We start from the raw sequence: 26,128 nt of genomic DNA on the forward strand, positions 1-26,128 counted from the left end.
CTCATTTATTATTATTTAATAATTGTTATAATACTATGAGAAGATTTTGCCCATCTGATTACCATAAATAGTCTGTTAGTAAGCAACGTAAAACATAATTTAGCATATTTATTTATTTATTTGCATAGTTATTTAATAAGGTGATTTAACCAAAAGGTAAAAGGTGATACCATCTATGTGTACTTACGTCTGGTGTATCAGAATAGTGAAGAATCTTAGAGATACTTAGTTCAAAGTCTTGATGCTAGGGATTCAAACCCAAGATCTTCACACTGAACTACATCCCCAGACTAATTTTTATTTTAAATTTTGAGACAGGGTCTTGCTAAGTCCCAAAGTGCCTGGGCTAGTCTTGATCCTCTTACTTTAGCCTTCTAGAGTGTTTGGGATTATTATATGTCTGTGCTACCCATGCCTAACTAGTTCAAACTCTTTATTTTACAAATGATAGAAGAGTTTGAATGATTGAATTTGAGATTAGTGCATCTATTTAATTGAAAATCACTCATTTGACAAACTGGAAAGAGTAACACCACTGATTCTAGTAATGGCAAGGCATACTATTTGAGTCAGTTCTTCCTCAGATGCCAAGTGAAATATTTGGACAGAATATGTAAAAGCCCTAAAGGCATTGAAGAATGACAACAGCATAGCAGAACTACTGGTGGGTACCAGAGAATTAATGTTGATATTTGAAGTTTCTCTTGCTTTCAAGGCCTTTGGTGATCAGAAAGCTGTGAGCCTCAGTTTTACTGCTGGCTGGAATGAAGGAGAAAGCAATCGAAGCTCAGGCCCTCCCTCTGTCAGTTTCATACCTGTTCTCCACATTAAGCTAGGACTCTGTGTGTAGAGGTAAACCCTTTGGGTAAGGATGAACTGGAGTACAGCTGTCTACTTTTATGAGATTACAGGGATAATTTGCCTTAGTCCTGAGCAGAAACTAAGGGTGTAAGACCCAGAGATGACCCACAGAGGCAGAAAGATTTACTGTATAACACAACAGCATGTGAGGGCATTGAAATCTCTACTTTAGCCAGCCTCTGCGAGGTAGGGTGGCATCTTGTAGCCCAACGGGCATCATGGCAAATTTTTAGAAAAAGCGTAATTAATGGGGTACATAACACACATGCTTACTTTTCAAAAGTATTGCTATTGATGAATTATTAATTTTAATTTTATGAGCTTTATTATATTAAGCAATGTATATGTAACAGGAAAAGAGAATGTAATAAAATATTAAATTTTCAATATGGAATGAGAGTGTAGAATAAAGATCGACAGTTTCAACAGCAATCATGTACCTACTTACAAGATCTAAAAAATAGCAGCAGAAAGTAATTCCTACGTGAATTCCAATGAAAATTCAAACAAAATTCTACCATCCTGTCTTTGCTTCAGTTATCATACCCAAGGCCATCTTTAACACGGTTCATGCACAGGTCTCACTTACACTGGCAGCATGTGGGCTTAGCTTTCTTCTCATGTTTTGCAACCTATACTTGTCACTTCTTGTTTTTCTCTTTTGTCAGAAATTTCCTATTATAGTATACAGTGTCCACTTAGCAGGAAAATAAAATGTCAGTAAAATAAAATATCAACTATATACTGAGTGTTTAGAATAAAGATCAACTTTTTTTTTTTTTATTGGTCCTGGGGATCGAACTCATGACCGCCCGCTTGCAAGGCAGGCGCTTATGCGCTGAACTGAATCCCCAGCCCCAAATATCAACATTTTCAACATCAACTGTTTACCTGCTAACAAGATCTAAAAAGCAACAGTGGAAATAAATTCCTATGTGAACTACAATGAAAACACATACCAAACTCTACTGTAGAAATCGTCTTTACTTCAGTTATTACACCAGAGGCAGTTTTCAAATACATGAGAACAGTGTGTTCCATACACAAGTATCACACTGATAGCACATGCGTTTTGTATTTCTGTCTTCTTTGGTAGGACCTATCTGACATCGTGTTGGTCTTCCTGTTTCCCTTGGAGTTTCTTGTGATGTTTTATCTGTCCACCAGTGTGCTCTTTGGAGTTCTTTGGGCATATACGTATCATTCTTCCTTTGTTGTAATTGATTATCATTTCCAGTCCAGTCCTCTAAGAAAATTTCTCTGTGATTTTTTTGTGCTTTGTCATTTTCTTTGTAAACTATGAAATTATTTAGCTTCACATATATAGGATGGAGTAAATGCAACTACTGGCCAATATTTTGTGTTTGGAGTAATATCATAGTTGCTTATAACTCAATCAACAGCGTCTACTCTGCCTTTCATTTTGTTGTAAAATGTGAGCCTTCTGGCTTCATTTGTGTTAAAGATTCACTTTCTATCTTTGTTTGTTTATTAGTTTCAAGAGCTAGGCTTGAACTAGTACAGGCTGACTTTGAACTCACAGGATCCTCCTGGGGGGCGTGTACACCATGCCTGGCCTCACTATTAATCATATCCTCATGGTGTAATGTTGACAGTATCATTACTACTTTTGTTTTTCTTTGACATATAGGAGACCAATGTTAAGTCTATCTGAAATCCAAAGATTGTTCTATACATTATTCTATCATGAATTTGCAACATTTTTTTCAGGAATCTCAGCTTTGTTCTTGAAATAGTTCCTGTGCTGGGCAGCTGATATGCTTTTGGCAAATACATTAATGGGTAACTGGTAAACCAATTTTCAAATGTGACATTTGCGTTACTTTTTGAAGTATATCTAAGAAGTCCATTCACAAACTCATCCTGTTTATTACTACATGAAGAAACATCTGAGTTCCAAGAACAATTTCCAAATGCATGGTATAAAATGTTTTTATATCTATCATGGCCTTTATTTTTACACTGTATTTGGGAAGTTTACTTGGCGTATATTGCCAAAAAACTTCAACAATCGCAAAATGATGCAAGTTGTTCTTCAATTCAGGTCAAAACAAAACTTGCAACCAGTGGGTGAATAGAAGTCAGATTGTTGGATTTTTTTCAGTCTTTTTTTTTTTTAGTACCAGGAATCAAACTCACAACCTCATGCTTGTCAGGCAGGTATTTATGGTACTGAGATAAATCCTGGCCCTTTTTTCTCCATTCTTGGCAGGTCTGTTTGTGGTCAAAGCATAAGAAATTTGGAAGGAAACCAAGTGTTTTGAGTGTCATTCTAAAAATCCCAACACCATGTTGCTTTTCCACATATTCTTTAGATTGTGATAATTAGAATGATAATGTGCTGCTATGAAGGCTTGCTTTTAGTTTGGATAGTAAAGTGTCATGTATTTTTGAGTATTATTATTGATGCATATTGAATGTTTTCTTGTATTTCATTATTAGTGTATTTCAAACATCTTGTAGCATATTGAACACTACTAACAATTTCAACATTGAATTACAGAATGTGTTGGCATTCTGTGCAGTAGGATCCCTGGCAAGAACCTAATAACATTTTTGACCTTGTTCTAGCACTGGATCAGTCAGGTATACATGACCATTTTGTAGCATTTTGACTAGTCAAATATTTATTTATGTTTCTATTTTCTTCCTCATTTGAATTAAGATCTTCATCCTGCACTTCTCTGTCTGCCATAAATCTGTCTGTCCTATCTGTCATATGTTGCTGGTCTCTTTGGCTTACATGATCTGAGTCATTAGTGGTAGCCAAGTCACTTTCACCTTTACCCTAAAGTTATAAAAGTGGATTTTCATGAGACACTGTACTAAACTGGGCTGATTCTTCAAGAAAAATAAATAGAAAACATTTAATTAAAAAAAGGTTATACACCAGGCATAATGGCTCTCACCTATAATCCCAGCACTGCAGAGGCTGAGGCAGGAGGATTGCTGTGAGTTTGAGGCCAGCCTGAACTCCATAGCAAAACCCTGTCTCAAAAAAAAAATAAATAAAAAACAAAACAAACAAACAAAAAAATGAAATCAAAACCAAAATAAAACCCACAAAATTAACAGCACAGAACATAGGTAAAACTTACCCATTTGCAGTTGACACACATGCATATACCTTGCCATTCATAATGTTGTGTGAACATAAGGATTGCTTTCTATATTCCTCCAGTGCAGCTACTGAGATGCACATTATGCTAAGCACATATTTTCATTTGAAAAGTATGGTATGGGTGTCTATGACCCTGTATGAGAAATTGAAATCAGGGCGGGGAGAGAAAGTTGGCAGGTTTAAATTTCAATTGTTTTAGTGAGCTGGTTTGAACCTAGGTTGCAAGTTAAGCTGTTAGGCAGAGCTTCAGGATAATAATTTTGTCTTTTTTTATACTAAAAGATAGTAAAAGATAATAAAAAAATTAAAAAATTAAGAGAGGAATGTTGGTGACAGGGAAAGGAAGATTGGAAAGTGTCTTGCTTGTTCTCTGGTTACTTCCTGCTGTCTGGGGTGCTATCTAGGTTTGTATTTCTTCCCATCACGAGGGATTTGTTGGTGTCTGAGTTTTTCAGTAGAAGGGTGTCATTCACCTGGTTGGGGAAGCTTTTGGAGTGCTGTTTGGATGAAGTACATGACGGTATAGAAAAGGAATGGTCCCACTGGTCCTGGATCTTGATTAGTGTTATAACTCGTGCCCCGGTATGAAATCCAAGGAAACAAGAGACCGAAAATTTAGGTGGCAAAGGCTTTATTTCCAGGCCTGGTGACAAGTCTCTGGGACCAATTTGGAGACTGTGTCCCAGAGACTGAAGGGAGGACTTTAAAAAGAGGCTGGAGAAAAAGGGTGGGGGGAGAAACAAAAAAACCTGCAGAGCCATCAAACTTGTTGACCCAAGTCTGGAAACTGTATTGCTGTCCACTTAGCTCTGACAATCTCGGGAGTTCCTGGTGTTTCTCAAATTACTCCCGTCCTACAGACTGACATTATCTCGGAGTGGCACATCTGCAGCAATATTTGGAGAAGAAAGTGGACAGTTAATTATCCCAGGACAGCTTGTTTTCGCTAGTGGGTGCGAAGGGGTCAAGAGTTACAAGAAGCTGAAACTTAAGTTTTACAAAGATCTGATATCTAACTCATTTGATGCATACAGAACAAAAGGAAAGCACCGATTGGGGTTTGGGCCATAGTATTTCCCGGTAATTTCTTTGAAGCTAAACAGTTCTTAAAATTGGGGTAGGCTCATTTTATGACAGATCATCACTGGGTCGGGAAGAGGTCACCAGAAATCCAAATTCTTTATGGCCTAGAAAGATAGGTGAGGGGAGAGGGAGGCAATAAGGCGCCTTACAGAACAGAAAACGGCGGTTATGTGTCAAGGTCAGGGTAAAGGGTTAAACTCATACGCAAATCTCTCTGCACACAAGCAGGTTACTTTAAACAAGTGTAAATTAATGGGCCATTCTAGTATTCTTTAGCTCTTTAGCGGAGAATAGAGGCGCGTAACAGTGATTAACAACCCTTGTTAGCTTGTTTTAGCACAACTTCTGTAGTTTGTAGAGGGCAACAATGGTTAACATATCAATTAGGTGAGATTCTTGCAATCCTTTACAGAGGAGAGTATTGCTCAACATATCAATTAGGTCACTTAACATATCAGTTAGGGAAAAAGGATAAAAAAACTACATTTAGTAAGCCACATTGCAGGTTTGCTATAATACACATATAATGAAGCTATTTTCTTAAAGTACAACAATTAGGTGTTGTGAAATTTTATTGAGGTTCTCCTGCAGGTCCTGTGATAAGCTTCAGTAGAATATCATAGAACTGGTCTGTCCTCCCACCCTAGAGGGCATCACTGTGGATACTCATGCTATTTGAGTGACTTCCCTTTTTGGGTGGCTGTGGTCTGTGAAGGGGACCGGGAGGGCTGGTTGTTGGAGGCAGTGTTGATATTGGGGAATAGACTAACGCACATGTTCCTGTCCAGTTAGTGAGCAGGCACAGATAGGAATCCTGACTGCCAAGGAAAAAGATTCTTTTTTTTTTTTTGTCTTTTTCCTTTTTATCGGTACCGGGATCGAACTCAAGACGGCCTGCTTGCAAGGCAGGCGCTTATGCCACTGAGCTAAATCTCCAGCCCCTAAGGAAAAAGATTCTTGATTAGAATAGGCAAGTCATAAGGTATAGGGATAAAAGGTGTTGGAAAGTGTAGGTTCCCTAACTAGAAATGTAGTGCACATCTGTAATCCCAGCACTGCAACACATGGGAGGCTGAGGCAGGAGGATCACTGCAAGTTTGAGGCGAGGCCAGTGAATTTAAGGCCAGTCTCAATTGCATGGTGAGATCCTGTCTCAAAAAGACAAAACAAAACAAAAAAACCCCAAAATATAGGTTCCCTGAATGAAGGACTTGGCTCTCATTCCACCAAGATGGAACCAGCCAAGGAGGCCCCTATTATATATTGAATTAATGTAGTTATTGAAGGGTGAGATGTTAATGAGATCCCATAGAAAAGGTTAGAGGGCTTATCAGTAATTAGATGTGGGGAAAAGACTGACATAGTGGTTGCTCTGGAAAACCAGTTGGGTTGGGTGTACTTTTCAATTTGCCTCAGGTGAGAAAAGGTAAGATAAAACTGATACTCTGAAGGGACTGTTAAGTGTTGGCTTATGGTCTACACAAAGGGAGGCCTATAGAAAAGGGGAGTGTCAAGGGTGATGGGACTAATAATTGGGTGGGTGGTTGTAGAGAATTTAGAGAAGTTAGTGAAATATTTCTGAAAGAGTTTGCCAAGGCTGTTGACTGTGATGTAGCCCTTTGAGAGTAAGGAGTGTAGGAAGTCTAATACAAATACTTATTTTTTAGGATTGTTTCTATTTTCTAATTTTTACAAATTTTATTGTGTCTAGAAAATTACAGTATCATAGCATGTTGTTCATCAGCGTTAATTTTCAAGAACATTACACATTTTCATCTTTAAATTGTAATGAGCTTTTAGAAGGAAGGTCATGGAGACCTCAACAGACTGCCAACTGAAAGCCCAAATTTATTTATTTTAATGAATTAATTATAATTTGTAATTGGTCATTTGTAATGTAATCTTATTAAAATCATTAGCAGCCAAGAATGACTTCAGTAGTGATTCATATACCTGCTGGAAGAATTCTGCAGAAGAAATTTTAATTCTACTCCTAAAAACTACAAACAGATTTTACAGAAAAAGATAAGAAAGAAAATTTCCTAGAAAAGTTTTCTGCCTGGAGTCAAGATAGTAGACCAAGGGATCATCACAATGCCAAATTTTATGCTTGAACTATATCAGGGTATATATCTTGAATGTTACAATTAAGATATTAAGGTCACTATTCATTGATAAATTTGACATACAAATTTCTAAACTATAGGGCTCTTGAATCTTAAGTACAGAGAGAGCAGCAGTGGGCTAGGAGTGTAGCTCAGTGGCAGAGCATTTGTCTAGCATGTTCAAGACTTTGGGTTTTGTCTCTACTAGGGAGAAAGCAAGAGAGAGGCAGAGAAGAGAGAGAGAGAGAGAGACAGACACAGAGAGATCATTTCAGAATCAGGACATCGAGGGAAACTATATCATGTAATGCAGCCTAAGATCCCTTCCTCCACTGTTTCGTTATTTATTGCTCCATAAAGTCACCCCCAAATTTAATGATTTTTAAGACAATGAGGAACTTATTGCTTACAATTTTATAAGTGACTGCACCCAGCTAAACAATTCTTCTATACTATAGGATGCTGGCCAGGGGGTTATCTGCGGGTTCACATGGATTGGAACATCGAAAATGAATACTCATATACCCAATGCCTCATGGGTTCCACTGGGAAGCTAGGCTCCGCTGGGGGGCTGAAATAACTGAATTTTTCTCTTTGTCTCTCTTTTTCTTTGTCGGTCTGTCTCAGAGCTGCCTTCTCTGTGATTGGCCTTTCCTTTTGGCCTTCCTATGACTTCTCTAGACCCTGCAGATTTCTTACATGACATCTCAGGCCACCAAAAGTGAACATGAATAACCTTCTAAGAATTCTTAAGTACCAGGAAAATAGAGTATCAATAAAGTAAAGTATTAAATATTTATTTAATGTTTATAATAAATGTCAACATTTTCTTGTTTTTTTATTTTTTTATTAAAGAAAGACGAAACAAAACCGAAAACGTGCAGAAATCGTATATACTTTCAAAGAAAAGAAATAAACAGTAATAAATCACTAGTTGATATATACATATTGTCCCCCCACAAATAGTTGTTCAAGATACACAAGTGGAACATATAAATGGAAATTCAACCAGGGAGACTGCAAACAGTTCTGTTCAACTATCCAACAAAAACTAAGTAATATGGCTATCAATCCTATACACTTAGACATGTATGCATTTATCCGTATCTTCATTTATGTTGAGGCCTAACAAAACTTACTAGATTAAAATCCTTCTGAACAAAGATTAATAATATTGCTGGATTTCACATCATACACTCTGGAATCAGCACTGAGTACTGTAGTGCCCTTTCTTTCCTTCAAAGTATTTGTGCATTTCATCATGTGTCATAAGATTAGTTCTCATAAACTGTTTATAGGTTTTATGCAAGCATGAGTCTTTTTTTAAATTTTATTTAAGGAGAAAAGAAAAAAAAAAGCAGAGAAAGGGTACAAGTTATACAGATTTACAGAAAAAAAATAAACAGTAGGAAATCAGTAGTTAATGGATTACATATTGTCATCTTAGAAATAATTGTTCAAGTCACAAAATTAAAGTTTGTAAAGTGGACATTCCAACAATGATACTGCAAACAGTTCTGTTCAATGATCCAATAAAACTCTGTGATATCATTTTCTATCTTATACACTTAAATATAGATGCAGTTATATAGTTTAGAGCACTTTCTTTTCCTCTCTTTTGTATCATGACTATTACACATTTTGGGTTTCATTGCTCCCACGGTTCTTATTACTTTTTTGGAATAGAGTAAAACCAAATGTGACATAACGGAACATAATCAGTCAAGTCAAAAGGGTGGACATAATAGATAATGTAAAAACATAATACAAGGTGATCAACAATGGTTACCATAATGCCTCCTGCTATCTCTAATAGAATTGCCTATATCATTAGTTATAATACAATTGAACAAAACAGTAAAGAATAAAACCGACAAAACCAAAACATTGGAGACATTGTAGGTCTTCAAAAGTAGATAAAAGTCAACGAGAATGGGCGTTATAATGAATCTCTTTATCTTCACAGCTGATGCCTAAGCTTTCGAACCTGATACTATCCAGCAAAACAGAATAGGGGAACATCAGTCAAAAACAAGATGGTGAGAGTAATACAGGGCTTTAAATCGAGATAATGGAAAGTCAAAGTGGTTACTATAATATATCCTGCTATTTTTTTTCCTTTAATTAAAAGGATAAAAATAAAAAAGTAAATAATGGAGTGGAGATTGAGATAAAAGAGGGCATAACAGCGAAACAGCGCAGATCAAAACATAACCATTTAAGCAGAATAGTGTTTCACCACCAGATAATCCTGACTTAAAAGTAGTTACCATATTGTCTCTTTCCTTGAAATCCTTGAGTACAACTTCGTATACTGTAGCATTAAGTATATCAAAACAATGTAAAACCATTTAAGAGAATGACAGCATTACAGAGTATTTAGAATCGACTAACAGAAAATGAACAATGGTTTCTGTATAATCTCCTTGTCTTTAAAAGGTTTTTGCTTATACTATCGTACATAATAAAATCCAATAAGATACAACCTATTTAGACGATTTTAGACAGAAGAACAAAAGCTAGATGAGACTTCAAAACAAGATGATACTAAATCAGTATTACCTATTAAGACGTCATTTTCTCCAAAATAGCTGTTCCTATCATCCAATCTTCTCTGCCTCATTTCTGTTGAGCTCTTGTTCTCTGCTCCATTCGTTGTGGCCTCCCCGCCACTATTTCTGAATTCTTTGTATTTTTCTTTTTTTAGAATATCCTGCAATACTCTCTGTAGAGTTGAATTGGTGGTTGCAAATTCCCCCAGTTCCTCTTTATCCTGGAAGCACCTTGTTTTTCCATCAATTTCCAGGGACAGTTGTGCAGGATATATCAATCTTGGCTGGAGGTTATTATCTTTCAAAGCTTGAATTATTTCCCCCCACACTCTTCGTGATTTGATGGTTTGTGCCGAGAAATCTGCTGTAATTCTGATGGGTGTTCCCTTGTAAGTGGTCTGTTTCTTTTCTCTGACAGCTTTTAATATTCTGTTCTTGTATGAGTTTCTGGAATTTTTATTATTATATGCCTGGGTGTTGCTCTGTTTGGGTTGTAGGTAGCTGGTACCTGTATGCCTCATACATCTGAGTATCTTTACCTTTTGCTAAATTAGGAAAATTCTCCTGGATTATTTCTGTGAGTAGCTTTTGTAGTTCACTTGTTTGTGTCCCTACTTCTTCTTTTATGTTCTTAATCCTTAAGTTATGGATCCTCTTATCATCTTCTTGTCTTTGTATTATTGCTGTTTGTTTCTTTGTTATTTTTAAGTTTTTCATTTCATTCTCCCATATTACAAGTCTGCCCTCCAGTTCAGATAGTCTGTCCTTAGTTTCTTTCAAGCTGTTATGCCAGTCTTAGATAGACTTCTTAGTATCTTGGTAGTCCCTTTGAACCTGCTTCACATATTGTGTGCTTTCTGTATTTTCTCCATCAAACAATTCTCTCCTCTTTTTCTGTTCTTCCATTCCACCATCTGTTTTTTCTTGGGTGGTACTTAGCATTTCTCCAACTATTCTGCATACTTCTAGCTTCAGGTCATTGATAACTTTATTCATGAATTGATTCTATGAGGCTCTCTATATGGCACTTTATGTCTATTGGTGCAGTGTCCGCTATTGCCTGTTTCTCAGAATTGGGGGCCAAGGAGCCTTTCTTGTTGCTGCCTTTTCCCATATTCTCTGTTCCTTATATATGCAAGCTTATATAGGAGACCCAGCTTCTCTCCCTGTCAGCCACAGCCTGATCGAATTGTGCCGGTTAGGTGTTCCCGCCCACCACAGCGCACCAGGGAGTTACGGACCAGGCAGCCTATGCGGGGCCCGCCCCTCCCGGCCACTGTCAGGCTCTGGGATCTGGGTTGGGCCAGCCTACCAGGTCCGCCAGCAGCATCACGCAGGCCAGGCACTTTTCACCAATTCCGCCCGAGAGGGGGATATGTGGCTGGAATTGCCACCGCGCCCTGCTCCCGCAGGACTGCCCGGGCCCAGAAAGTCCTCCGCTGGGGTCAGACTGTGGTAGAGTGTCAGTTTCTCTCACTCACCTCACCACAAGCCAGTGCACGCCTCCCTGCCCGTCCTGTTTTCGACTCCGTTCGCAGACCCCCGTTCTCAGAGCTTCCGCGCGTCTCTCTCTCCTTGCCGAGCCACTGTAGGGGCGGGAAACCCAAATCGCGGCTTCTAATGGCGCGGGGTCCAGCCTCCACACTGAGGCTTTTCTGTTCCTGTTTTAGCACCAGGACTGTATTCCAATTTGGTTTCTCTCAGCCCAGTTCGTTCCTGAGTCAGCAGAGCATATCTCCACCTGCTTATATCTCCTTACTCCGCACCCTTCCTGACTTCTGAACCAAGCCTTTCAGAGAGCCTCCGTAGTATCTGTTATCTGTCTGCCATGTTCTCCTGGAAGTCCACAAGCATGAGTCTTAACATGTATTTATATCCTTTCTATATTAGAGGGAGAAACAGAACAAAGCAGGACAGAATTAAACTTTTTCCTATAGACACATAAAACTAAAAAGACATATAAATCTGCTGTATAAGGAGTTCTACCATGGTCACTGTGCTGTTTCTTTTTATCACTCAACAGAATAGGCTAAATCATCAGATAAAGTATATTTGAGCATATCAGTACATAACAGGATTAACAGCAATACAACTTTGTAGATTATGTAGAGCTACAAAAACAGGTAGTAATCAAATCAGAATAGATATTGTGGTGAATCATTGTCATTTTCAGTATAGTTGTCTATACTCCTCAACTTGATACCAATAACCTTAGAGTTTTGAATAAAATCTGTCAATAATAAGCAGCAATCAAACAAATCAGATTTAACGAAATCAATCATGATACAACAGTATAAGTCATACAGGGATCCTGATTGAATTAATAGGAAATTAAATATGATCACTCTGATGTTTTTTTTTTTTTTGAAGACTATTTCTCCCCTTTATTCCCCCAGAATGAACTGTGTATTTTTGGGTCTCCCCAACACTCATGGTTTTGTATGTGGGGGGCACGACCTGCTATTTTCCTAAGTGTTCCTGAACTTTTTTACTCCTGGGCTGCATTTCTAGTTATATTTCTTCATTTATTAAAGCCTGTCTGTTCAACCTATCCATAAATACTGGTCTAGTTACCCCTATTACTTTCTGGTTCCCTATCACATCGAGTTCTGTTTTATCATATTTGATTTTGGTTCATATAACCTTCTTCAGGCTAATTATATTTCCTATAGAGTTTTGGTTCATATAACCTTCTTCAGGCTAATTATATTTCCTATAGAGAGCCTCTTGGCAAACCCTACCTCTTGATCCACTCTGCCTGTGATCCTCTTTTTTTCCTTAAGTTAAGTATGTCTAGGCCATCTCTATTAGAAATTATATCCAACCTTCTTTGCCTCATTTCTGTTGAGCTCTTTTTCTGTCATTAGTTGTCAGTTTGTCTTCTTCATTTCACTTTCTGCTCCATTCATTGTAGCTTCTCTGCCATTATTTCTGGAATTCTGGTACTTTTCTCTTTTAGAATGTCCTGCACTATTCTCTGTAGAGTTGGATTGGTGTTTGCAAATTCCCCCAGTTCCTTTTTATCTTGGAAGCACCTTGTTTCTTCATTAATTTCTAGGAACAGTTGTACAGGATATATCAATCTTGGCTGGGGGTTATTGTCTTTCAAAGCTTGGATTATTCGCCCCATGCTCTTCGAGATTTCATGGTTTGTGCCAAGAAGTCTGCTGTAATTCTGATCGTTATTCCCTTGTAAGTGATCTGTTTCTTGTCTCTGACAGCTTTTAATATTCTGTTCTTATATTGGATTTCTGGAATCTTGATTATTACATGCCTGGGTATAGTTCTGTTTTTTGTCTTTTTCCTTTTCATCAGTCCCGGGGATCGAACTCACAACTGCCTCCTTGCAAGGCAGGCGCTTATGCTGCTGAGCTAAATCTCCAGCCCATTCTGTTTTGATTGTACGTGGCTAGAGTTCTGTATGCCTCATACATCTGAGCATCTTTACCTTTCCTATGTTTGGAAAGTTTTCCTTGATTATTTCTGTGAATAGCCTTTTCAGTTCATTTGTTTGTACCCCTGCTTCTTCATTTACATTCTTTATTCTTAAGTTATATATCCTCTTGTCATTTTCTAGCCTTTGTATTGTTACTGCTTATTTCCTTGTTATTTTTAAAAAGTTTTTCCTTTCATGTTCCCAATTACAAATCTGTCCTCCAGTTCATATAATCTATCTTTAGTATCTTTCAAGCTGTTATGCCAGCTTTCAATAGAGGTTTTAGTTTCCTGGTAATCTCTTTAAACCTGCTTCATGTATTCTATGTTTTCTCTATTTTCTCCATCAAATAATTCTCCCCCCACTTTTTTTTGTTCTTCATTCTACCATCTGTTTTTTCTTGGGAGGTGCTTAGCATTTCTTTAACTATTCTACGTATATCTTGCTTTACTTGGTTAAATACTTCACTTTTGAACTTATCTATGAGATCCCAAAGATATCGCTTCATGTCTGTTGTTGCCATGCCTAATATTGCATGTTTTCTGTCCTCATTCTCCTTTGCATTTACCTTTCCTCGATCAGTGTTCTCAGGATTGGGGACGGAGGACCCTTTGTTGTTGCCTCCTTTTCCCATATTTTTTGTTGTTTCCATACAGGCGTATATAGGAGGCCCAGTTTTTTTCTTTGTTGATTTCAGTTTGTCTGAAGCCTGCTGACTAGGCGTTCCCACCCACTGCAGTATACTAGGAGGTACAGACCCCGGCAACCTATGACGGACCCGCCCCTCTAGGTCAACCTACCGAAGGCTTCACTACGTTAGGATGCACTGCCAGTCGCAGGGACTTGGTTTGGGCTAGCCTATTGGGCATGGCGTCACCCAGGTCAAGTGCTCCCCACCAGTCCCGCTTCAGAGGGGAATATGTGACTGAAGTCACTGCGGTGTCCTGTTCCGGCCAGTCTGCCTGGTCCCAGAATGTCCTCTTTTGGAGCCTCTTTGTCTATGCAAAGGTCTTTATTCCTCTCACTCACCGCAGGTCGATGCAGAGATCCCAGCTAGCTCTGCTCTCATTTCAGTTTGCCGATTCCCTCTCTCAGAGCGTTCACATCTCCAGTGAGTTGGAACCAATTCAGGCGTGGCAGCAACAGCGAATTCAATCCATGAGTTCTGGCCGCGGCACCAAGACTTTAGCTGTTCCAGTCGTAGCACCTGAACTGCATTTCCAGTTGGTTTCTCTCAGCTTATTTCATTCCTGGGTCGGCAGGGTATATTTCTCTCTGTTTAGGATTCCCCACACTGCACCATTCCTGGAATCTAAGCTGGCTATCTCAGGGAGCCTCTGTAGTTGCTGTTATCTATCCGCCATCTTTTTGGTTGCTCCTAAATGTCAACATTTTCAATATCAATTTTTTTGTTCACAAAACCTAAAACGTAACAGTATAAATCCCTATATGAACTACAATGAAAATAAACATAAAGCTGTACAACAAAAATAAACTACTTCAATTTCAGTTATTTTAATTATTACACCCAAAGCAGTCTTCATACTTAAAACAGCATATTTCGTACACAAATATTGCTTACAGTGATAGCACATGTTTTCCTCTCTTTCTTGTGGGACATACTTGTCATCCCACTGGTCTTGCTGTTTTATTAGGAGATTCTTGTGATATTTTACTTGTCTGTTCTCTGGTATGCTCCAGAATTCTTTTGCAGAGTTTTTTTGGCAGATTCTTACTGTTCTTTCTCTGTTGTAATTGGTGTTCCATTCCAAATTTGTCTGTTATAATTTCCAAAATTGAATTGCATTGTTGGCACTCAGTTCAATAGGTTTCACTCCTGGCAAGAATCTCGTAATACCTTCCATGTTCAAACATGAACATTTTATAGTATTTTCACTAGTCAAATATTTATCAAATATTATTGTTTTCTTCCTTACCTGATCAAGGTTTTCATTCTTTACTTCTCTGTCTGTCATTTCTTGCTCTCTGTCATTATTACAACTTCTTTGGCTTCTCTGATCCCTGTTATAAAAATAATCTATAAAAAATTTTGCATCTTGGTTCTGTAAAGTAACCTTTTCTACTAAGAAGTTCATCATAGGTGCTGCAGACCTGCCTCCAAAATCCTGATAAAAGCCAGGTGTGGTGTGGCACATGCCTATAATCTCAGCTACTTGGGAGGCAAGAGATTTTTGTAAATTCAAGCCCAGTCTAGGCAACTCAGTGAGACTCTCTCAAAATACAAAGGGTTGCGTGGGCAGAGACAGCCAGGCAGATCCACCTCTGCCAGTGGGGTGCTGTCACCAGAAGGCCGTTTTCTACGGGTGCACAGCATGGGCAGAAAGAGCCAGACAGATCTGCCTCTGCCTGCCATGTGCCGCCACTGGAAAGCTCTTTCCCAGGGTAGCCAGTGCAGGCAGAGAGAACCAGCAGATCCATCTCTGCTTGCAGGGAGCTTGCCACTGGAAGGCTTCTTCCTGCAGGTGACCAGCATGAGCAGGGACACACAGCCAGGAAAGCACTGTGCACCTGTAGGCCATCATTGGAGGCTCTTGGTTCCTTCAAGCAAACATCACCCAATAGCAGAATCAGACAAATACACCTCTGTGTGCCAGCCACCATCGTGGAAGTCCCAGTGTAGATACACAGGCTGAGAGAAGCAGCCCCATCTCCATGCAACTTTAATCATCAGGAAGACCCAGTGTAGCTGCACCTATCTGGAGAAGCCTGCTCCACGCCCTGTTACCTTCTTGTAAGTCTGGAATTAGAGGAACCCAGGTGCCTGTCCAATCCTCCTACACTGCCCAGGGGCAGCCAAATGGGAAGTGCCTAGGGTCCTGCAAGCTTGTTGGGAGGAACCCAAGAGAATGTCAATCTCAGACCTCCAGCCCACACAGAACAAGTCTGGGAGACACAATCATCAAATAAAATGGAAGTCACACCCTGAAATCTTTGAGAGGATAGGAACTGAAGTGAGGAAACAACTTCATGAGATTGTAAAAGTAGTCAAATCAGAAGTAGTGTCTCAGGTAAAAGATGAAATCACAAACATGAGAATGCTGAAAGAATTGTTCAGCAGGTCTAAAGAAGACATAGACAAAAAAGAGGAGCATAGGAAAATGATGGAAACCTTAAATGAATATAGAAAGGAATTACAGTGCATAAAACAGATTCAAAGAGAGATCCAGGAAATGAAGAATTCAGTTGAAAGCTGGCAAAACTGCGTGAGAGGGACTGAAGATAGACTGTGAAGCCTTGAAGATTGCAACTAGTGATCCTGAAAGGAAAGATCTCTTAAAAACAACACGGAATGAGGAAATAGCAACTAAATGGCTGCAAGATGATGCAAAGAAGCATAATTTAAGAGTGATAGGTGTTGGTGAAGAAGCAGGAGTCAACACAAATGACATTAAAAGGCTATTCACAGAAACTATAGAAGAAAACTTCCCAAACATGGGAAATGGATCTGGCATGCAGATAAATGAGGCATATGGGACTTCAACTAGTCATAACCAAAGTAAATCTACACCCAGACATATAATAATCAAGATCCCAGAAATTCAGCAAAAATAACAAAATATTAAAAGCTGTTAGAGAAAAGAGACAGATCACCTATAAAGGAAAACTAATCAGAATCTACAGATTTATCAACACAAACCATCAAGTCAAAAAGAGTTTGGAGTGAAGTGTTTCAGACCCTGAAAGAAAACAACTTCCAACTCAGATTGATCTACCCTGTAAAATTATCTTTCAAAGTTGATGGAAAAATAAGATACTTCCATGACAAAGAACAACTGAAGGAATGCATGACTACCAAACCAACCCTACATAGAATGCTAAAGGATGTTCTAAAGAGAGAAGGACGACCACAGGTCCAGGAACAGCAGCAGAGGAGGATTGCCAAACAAGATAGGCAATTGAGTGAAAGGGAAAAGTGGAGGGCCAACAACTAGAGGATAGCAGGGCACAGACAAACCAGTGTATGCTGGTTGTAACCATTAATGTAGATGGCCTCAGATTAGCAATAAAAGAAACACACAGAGAGTGGATCAAGAAGCAAGATCCATCACTATACTGTATACATGAAACACATTTTTTTTATTTAAAAAGAAAAAATAGTAAAAGGGTAAAAGTAATACAGAATTTCAAGAAAAAAATATAGTAAGTAATCACTAGTTAATAGATTACATATTGTCATCTTAGAAATAGTTGTTCAAATTACAAAATTAAAGCATACAAAATAGACATTCAAACAGTGAGATTGCAAACAGTTCTGTTCAATGATCCAACAAAAACTTAGTAATATGGTTTTCTATCTTACACACTTAAATATACATGCAGTTATATCCTTTAGATCACTTTCTTTTCCTCTCTTTTTTACAATAACAATTACACATTTTGGGTTTTATTATTCCCACAGTTCTTATTACTTTTTTTTGAAGAGAAAAAAGTTAAATATGACAAAACAAAGCAGTTAATCCAAACAAAGGATAGACATAACACATGCTATCTTAAAAAGAGTTGCCTATTTCATCAGGTATAATAGAATGGAACAAAACAGTACAGAACAAAACCAATAAAACCTAAACATTGGAGACCTTAAAGGACTTTAAAAGAAGATAATAGTCAACCATAATGGGCATCATAGTAAATCTTATTGCCTTCAAAGTGGTTGCCTATACCCTCAAACTTTTTTTTTTTGAGGGTCTTTGCAAAAAAATTCTATGAACCTTTATTGACAGTAATAATTTTATAGTGTTTTTATAGGTCTCCTCTATATAAGTAATGTTTGAAATATTTCCAAAATAGTCACATATGTAAGATTTCACTTAACTATGATTAGTTTAACATGTTTGACAATAATGATGAATACTAAATGCTTTCCCACATTGCATACATAGGCTAAGGAAACAATATGGCATCACTCAGAAGAACAGCATCTTTCAGCTGAACTTTTAGCAAATATTTCTCACATGCAGTTACTCCCCAGCATGAGGGGAATCTTATGCTTGCAAAAGGGAAACACTGCAGCAAATTTTTTCTACATGACCTACATACAGAGGATTTCTTCATTGTGTGCATTGTCCCTCTATTTGATGGCACTTTTGTGCACTAAATGGTATTCACCATTGTTCAAATGCATAGAATTACTATACAGAGGGAAGTTTTTCATGTAGTGACAATCTCTCTGGTTGTGGAAAGTTTTCTGACATTCCTTATGTTCATAAGGTTTCTTCGAGTGTGGATATTTTATGTTTATAAAGTGACAATTTATCAACAAATCCATATTCTCCTTTCTCATATAGGTAGTTTTTTTGCAGAGTGAATTCTTTTATATACAAAGATGCTACTAAAGTTGAAAGACATCTCTAATATCATACATAGATAAATAGGGTTTGTTTTCAGCTCTTCTACATACTGAATGCTTTGCCACATTGTTTATATCCATAGAAGTTCTATCCAATGTGATTTCTTTCATGTATAATAAGGGTACCATTTTGAATGAAAGATTTCCCACATTGCTTACATATATATCGTTTCTCCCCAGTGTGAACTCTATCATGTGCTTTACAATCAGAGTCTTTACGAATGTTTTCCCATATTTGTTGCATACGTAGGGTTTTTCCTGAGTGGGTTCTTTCATGTGTAATAAGTTTATCACTTCGATGGAAAGATTTGCCACATTAGTTGCATACAAAGGGTTTTTCCCCCTTGTGAATTCTATTTTGTTCTTTAAAATCAGAAGATGTACTCAATGCTTTTCCACTTTTGTTGCATACATAGGGTTTCTCCCCAGTGTAAATTCTACCATGTGCTTTACAATCATAAGCTCTTCTGAATGCTTTCCCACACTTGTTGCATATATAGGGTTTTTTCTGTGTGGATTCTTTCATATGTAATAAGTTTATCACTTCGATGGAAAGATTTCCCACATTAGTTGTATACAAAGGGTTTCTCCCCCGTGTAAATTCTACCATGTGCTTTAAAACCGTAGGCTCTCCTGAACGCTTTCCCACACTTGTTGCACACATAGGGTTTTTCCCCAGTGTGAATTCTACCATGTGCTTTACAATCAAATGTCCTGAACGCTTTCCCACATTTGTTGCACACATGGGGTTTCTCCCCAGTGTGAATCATTTTATGTCTTTGACAGCTACTGCCTGTACTGAAGGTTTTCCCACATACCTTGCATAAATATAGTTGCTTTCCAGTGTGAATTTCTTTATGTTTTTTAAAGGAATTACTATAAAAGCATGTTTTTGCACATTTCTTAGTTACATGGTATTTCTCTCCATCATCTTTTCTAACATTTTTTTCAATATGGTATAAAGAAGTAGATTTATTGTCATAATGTTTGTCTACATATAAGCTCCTTGAACTGTTATTGCTCTTGTTGATTTGAAAATTGTTAGGTGTTGTGTAAGCTTTCTCATTTTTCTTACCTACAAGTGTTTTCTGCCCAGGGTGAGTTTGTTCACTTAAGATCAGAGCTGTCCTCCCCACATTGCCCATATTGACAGGGTCTCTCTCCAGTCTTCCTCATTTCATGCTTCTGAAAGGACTGGAAATCTCTGCAGGTCTCCACATTTTTATTACATTTATATGGCTGCTCTTCAATTCTCAAATAATTATCTTCATCATTATTTAGACTTCTTGAGCAGTTTTTGTCTTCTTCATTAATTTTCTGGCTATTCCACATTCTTCCTGTAGCATTAATATTCATATATGTTTCCCACATCACACTTCTGTAGAGCTTCTTTTGGGATGGAGTCAGCAAATCCCACTCTTCTGGGGTAAACGTCACAGCTACATCCTCAAAGGTCACTGTCTCTGGAATCTGTGGGATGCAATGAAAGCTGTCCTCAGAGGAAAGTTTATTGCACTGAGTTCCCACATTAGGAAAACAGAACACATACAAATAAATAATCTGACATTACACTTCAAATATCATTGCTATGCTTGAGGATATACCCTCAAACTTGTTACTATCAAACAAAACAGAATAGAGTAAAATCAGTCAAAACAAGATGGGGAGAGCAACACAGGGGTTCAAATCAGATTAATAGAAAAACAAAAAGTCAGTATAATATATCCCTCTATTTTTAAATTTATTTTTCCCTTAATTTAAAAAATAAAAAAAATTAATTTTTTTTTAGAAAAAAAAGGGGAGATTGAGATAAAAGAAGACATAACAGCAGAACAACACAGGTCAGAACAGAACAATTTAAGCATCATAGTGTTTCACCACCAGATAACCTGACATAATAGTAGTTACCATAGTGTCTCTTTCCTTGAAATATTTGAGTATGACTTCGTATACAAGAAACACATTTAACTGGGAAGGAAATTCATAGACTGAAAATCAAAGGAGAGAAAACAATTGTTCCATGTGACAGGAGACCAGAAAAAAAAAAAAACAAGTAAATGTAACTTGCCCATTTGACCACAGAATGGATAAGAAAGATATGGTATTTTCATGCATTGAAAAGCTACCCAACTATAAAGTAGGATGATCTCAAGGGTTCTGTAGGTAAATGGATGCAACTAGAGAGCATGTTCATGGGTGAAACAGTTCAAACTTGTATGCGTGAACCCTAGCGTAAGAAACAGAAGGAGTTAATGCAATCCAAAAGCAAAATAATTATTGTAAGAGAGATAGGGTAGGAAGCACCTGGGAGGGAAAGGTGGTAACTACTGTTAAATTTTTTATTGTCTTGTCTTGAACTCTTGTATTGTTTTCACAATTTTGTTAGGTTTGGCTTTGTTCTATCTTGTTTTGTTAGATTTTACTCTGTCTGATTATAGGGGCAGGTATTTGAATATAATGGGGTAAATTATGGTAATCTTGGTTTCCTGTTATATTGAAAACTTATAATGCTTTCACTCATTTATTTAATTGGTTTTATTGTTTTATTTGATTTTGTTATGTATGATGGTATAAACAGCCATTTTGAAGAAAATGGGACTTAGTAGCCATTGCTGATTTCCTGTGATCTTGCTTTGAAATCCTATCATGTTTTTGTTTTTTTTGTTTTGATTGGTTGTATCTGGATCTATCCAGGTAAAAGCAGAAAGATTTTGGGAACTTGGGTCAAGAGGGACAGTAGAGAAAGCATCTTTGAGAACAGTAAGGTGAGGTGTCTGGCAGTACTGAGGGAAGAATGTTTCATGGATTAGGCTCTAGGGGATGGTGCGCAGTGAGGCGCCAATGTTTGCGTATAGGTCCTGAACTAGACCACAGGTCTCATTTGGTGTTTTACAGCTAGGATAGGAGTATTGTAAGGAGAGTTGGTGGGAGTAAGAAGCCTGGCAGAGAGGAAGGAGTTTGGAGATAGTACCTTGGAGTCCCCAAATGATCTGTGGGATATGGTACCTTGTTGGGGAAGGTGATGGAGTTTTTCACGCTAATGTTGATAGAACTGTGATGAGGAGCAACTTGAGGGTTGTTCAGTGCCTCAAACAATGGGATTGGCTTGGAGTAGAATGTGAGGTAAGTTTATGTGGGTTGTGGGGATGGGGCTAAGGAGAATATAGGAGAAGAATAGCAGCAAAGGTTGGAGTCTGGATGGTAGTGGTGGAATATAACTTTGAAAGTGTATCTCATTCCATTAATGGGGTAGAATGGGTTGGGATACTAGAAAGGAATGTGTAAAAACTGTTTTTAAAGTGTGAGATGGAGGCTTGATACAGAGTGATTTGGAGCAAAGGCCATCAACTCTTATAGTATATGAGACAGAGCAGGCACTAAAGGCCCTGGATGTTTCCAATAACTAAATACGTTGTTCACACATTCAAAAGCAAAGAGATTAACTTACCTGCTGCCATCAGACAAACTCCGGGTTTATTTTGGTGATGAACTTCAGAACTTGTGTCTCCTTAGTTATCGGCAGCAGGTCCCCACAGACTGGGGAGGGACAGGTTGGAGTTAGCCGCGGAGTTGGAATACTTGGCGCCCTTTTCCCAGAGGTCCCAGGATAATGCTTATGGGACCTTTAGCTTATGGGAAGAAAGGATTGTTTTTGTATTTACTTATCTCTTGTGCAGTGTTTCTGACTCTTCTGTGCATTCTGAATGAAGTGAGTCATCAGAGAAGTTTGCGTGCTGAGAATTTTAACCCTTTGTCATTCTTTTTTCCCTCCTGAATCAGGAAGTTCAGATCATTGACAAGGAATGAAGTGGTCACACATGTAACTGCTTCAAGCTGAGTGGAGATATAGAGGATTTTTCTAAATTTTAAAAATTCTATTAGAAAATATTTGCAGTCATATGCAGTTTAGTGGGAAATGATTACATGCACATACTACCGCTTGTTTCTTCTTTTAACCGCCGCCCCTCCCCTCAGTTTCCCTATCCTGATTTTCATTCTTGATATTAACCTTAGCTATGGGATGTAATGTTTACATAATTGAGATTGTGAAGTTCCTGGGTATGGCCTATTTTTATTCTCCTTATTTCCTCTCTCCCTCTTCCTCACCCTTACACTTGTTTCCTTGGTCCCCTAGTCCCCTTCTATCCATCCTTTATTATTCTCCTTGTTTGTACTTTCCCTCACTCAAATGAGAGATATCATATGGTATTTAAGTTTGTGTGTCTGGCTTATTTCATTCAACAGTGTATTTTCCAGGTGCTTCCATTATCTAGAAATGTCAATGTGTCATTGTTTATAACTGAGTACTATCCACTATATATAGATACCACATTTTCTGTATATAGATACCAATCATCTGTTGATGGGTATGCAGGCTGCTTCCAGGATTTAACTATTATGAATTGTGTTGCTGTAAACATTGGTGTGCATGCAACACAGTAGTATGATGTCTTAAGCTCTTTGGGGAAGATACCTAACAAGACAAGGATACGTGGGTCATATTGAATTTCTAATTTCAGTCCTTTGAGAAATCTCCGTACTGATTTCCATGATGGTTTACGTTATGGAAATAATGTAAACCATTATGGAACTAGTTTATATTCTCACAAAGAATGCAGGAGTTCTTTTTTTCACCACAGCCTTGCCAGCATTTGTTATTATTTGATTTCTTAATGGTTGCCATTCTTTCTGGAGTAAGATGGAACCTTAAGGTTGTTTTAATTTGCATTTCTCTAATGGCAAGAGATGTTAAGCATTTTCATATATTTATTGACCATTTGTATTTCTTGCTCTGCGAAATGTTCATTTCTTTTGCCCATTTCTTGACTGGTTCTTTTATTTTAGGTGATTTAATTTTTTTGAGTTCTTTGTATATTCTGCCCTCTGTCTGGTGACTAGCTGGCAAAAAATTTCCCCATTCTGTAGGTTTTTTCTTCACTCCATTGATTGATTCTTTTGCTCTACAGCAGCTTTTTAGTCTGATATAATCCCATTTATTGATTCTTGCTGCTATTTCTTGTATGATTTAGGTACTGCTTAGAAAATACTTTCCTATACCTGTGTCTACCATTATTTTACATATTTTATCTTCCAGTGAGTTTAATGTTTCTGATTTAATGTTTACATCTTTGATCTATTTTGATTTTAATTTAGTATATGGTAAGAGATAAGGGTCTAGTTTTAATCTTCTGCATAGAGATAAACAATTTTCATACCTGGCTGAGTGTGATGCTTTTAATTTTGGGGGGAAGATATCAAGAAGGAGAAGAGCTGGATCAACTGGGACCTCTAGCCATAGTTTTATCTCTATACTGATAGAATCTCTATACTGATTTCTATAGTGGTTGCATCAGTCTACACTCCCACCAAAAGTGGAGAAGGGTTCTTTTCTTTCTGCACCCCTGCCAGCATTTGTCATTGGTTGATTTTTTGATAATAGCTATTCTTTCTGGGGTGCGATGGAATCTAAGAGTTGTTTTAATTTTCATCTCTTGAATGATTAATGGTGTTAAACATTTTTTCATGTATTTATTTTCCATTTCTAGTTCTGAAAAGTGTCTATTCATTTCAGATGCTCATTTATGGATTGGGTTTTTAAATGGGGGGGGGTTGTCTGATTTTTTTTTTCAATTCCTTGTATACTCTAGATATTAGTCTTCTTGTCCGAAGAACAACTGCCTAAGATTTTCTTCCACTATGTGGATTGTCTCTTCACTCTGTTGGTGATTTCTTTTGCTGTGCAAAAGTTTTTTTCATAAGATGAGATCTCAGTAATGATTCTTCGTAGTGCTTCTCATGTGGTTGGGGTTTTGTTCATGAAGTCTTTGCCTACACCTATGTCCTCAAGAGTTCTACCTATTCTCCCTTCCAGCAGATCTAGTGTTTCTGTTTTAATATGTATATCCTTGATGCATTTTGATTTTTGTTTAGTACATCGTGATAGATGTACTAAACAACTCTAGGAGGTTTAATTTTAGTTTTCAGCATGTGGAAAGCCAGTTTTTCTAGTACCATTTATTAAAGAGGCTTTCTCTCCTCCGGTAAATGTGTTTGACTCTGGGGCATCACAGTCCCTGACTTGAAATTATACTGCAGAGCTACTGTGATAAAAACAGTGTGGTACTAGAAAAAAAAAAGATCTGAGGATCAGTGGAACAGATTAGAAGGGGCAGAAACAACTTCAAACACACTCAGCTACTTTGTCTTTGACAAAGAGGCTATACCACTATTTTTAATCTTCTTAAACTTTAATAATTTAAAGACCTAATTTAAGATAAGGAATTTGGAAAAAAAAGACTTAAGTCCTTTAGTTTGATTATGAACAAAATGTTAAATAATTATATCTTAGTTTAACTATTTTCATGTTTGAAGTAATATTTATTTAAAGCTCTGTAAGCTTTATTACAGTTTTCTTTTTAGTTTTGTTTGTCTAATATCAAGTAGGTGATTTTTTTGGTTTGTACATGTTTGCAGTGCATAATGATTAATTCATTGTGTGGACTTGGTACATGTTATGTATCTCTGAACTCTTCGTTACCACCCCCCTATTGTGTCTCTTGGTTCATTCCATTTTCCAAAAGTTCTGCTTCCAAGCTGAGTGTGGAGGCACATACTTCTAATCTCAGAACTTGGAGGTTACAATGGGAGCATTGCCACAGGTTTAAGACTGGCTTTGACTACATAGTGAATTTAAGACCAGCCTGAACTACACGACAAGATCCAATTTAAAAAAAAAAAAGGAAAAATAAAGTTCTATTTCCTTGTTTTCTATGATCTATCTTTTATGTTGCTGTTTATATTTTTGGGCTTCCCATGTAAGAGAAACCATATGATCTTTGAGCTTGTGTATATGATTATTGCACTTGACATTATGGTCTTAAATTGCTTCTAATTTGCTACAAATGACTGAAGTTTATTCTTCTTTATGGTAGATTAGTAATCCAGTGTGTTTGAATACTATATGTTCTTTATCTACTTATCTATTTTAATTAGAATATACTTGCAGTACATAATGATTTACATTTCTTATGTGGAGTTGGTATTTGGATATAACACATCTCAATATTTTTATGCTTTCCCCTTCAGCCTCTCTTTCCATCTCGTGTGTGTGTGTGTGTGTGTGTGTGTGTGTGTGTCTCACTATGTAGTCCAAGCTGGCTTTAATTTGCGGCAATCCTCCTGTCGCAGCCTCCCAAGTGGTGGGGTTACAAGCATATGCCACCACGTCTAGCTCTTCCCTCTGTCTCTTTAGCCTACTTGAAAGCCATCTATCTCCCTACTTTCTATTTTTTGTTTTGCTCTTTTTCTGGTTTGTTTTTCATATCTTGATAAAGAGGCTATCTTTCCTCTACTATGTGTTTTTTGCTCCTTTGTCAAAGATCAGATGTCTGGGCTGGGGATTTAGCTCAGCAGCATAAGCGCCTGCCTTGTAAGCAGGCAGGCAGTCGTGAGTTCGATCCCTGGTACCAATAAAAAGGAAAAAGGCAAAAAAAAAAAAATCAGATGTGTGAGTGTTCCTCGGGCTGTTTCTTTATCCTTTATTCTGTTCTATTGATCCTTCCATCTTTTTTTGGCCTGTAA

At 37.6% G+C, this 26,128-nt stretch overlaps 1 protein-coding gene and 1 long non-coding RNA gene across 2 annotated transcripts in view; both read left to right on the forward strand.

The window, feature by feature from the left end:
- Scp2 (sterol carrier protein 2) overlaps positions 1-26,128 on the forward strand; it is a 179,510-nt gene that overhangs the window by 33,469 nt on the left and 119,913 nt on the right. The window lies entirely within an intron of this gene.
- LOC134472825 (uncharacterized) overlaps positions 1-26,128 on the forward strand; it is a 38,754-nt gene continuing 12,626 nt past the window's right edge. Inside the window, exon 1 of the long non-coding RNA XR_010042802.1 lies at positions 1-26,128. This exon is cut by the window's right edge and continues 2,624 nt beyond it. This is a non-coding gene — a long non-coding RNA (uncharacterized LOC134472825).

The sequence above is a fragment of the Cavia porcellus genome, unplaced genomic scaffold, assembly GCF_034190915.1.
Source record: "Cavia porcellus strain 051 isolate PalLab524CR breed Dunkin Hartley unplaced genomic scaffold, mCavPor4.1 scaffold_25, whole genome shotgun sequence".
Lineage (NCBI taxonomy): Eukaryota > Metazoa > Chordata > Mammalia > Rodentia > Caviidae > Cavia > Cavia porcellus.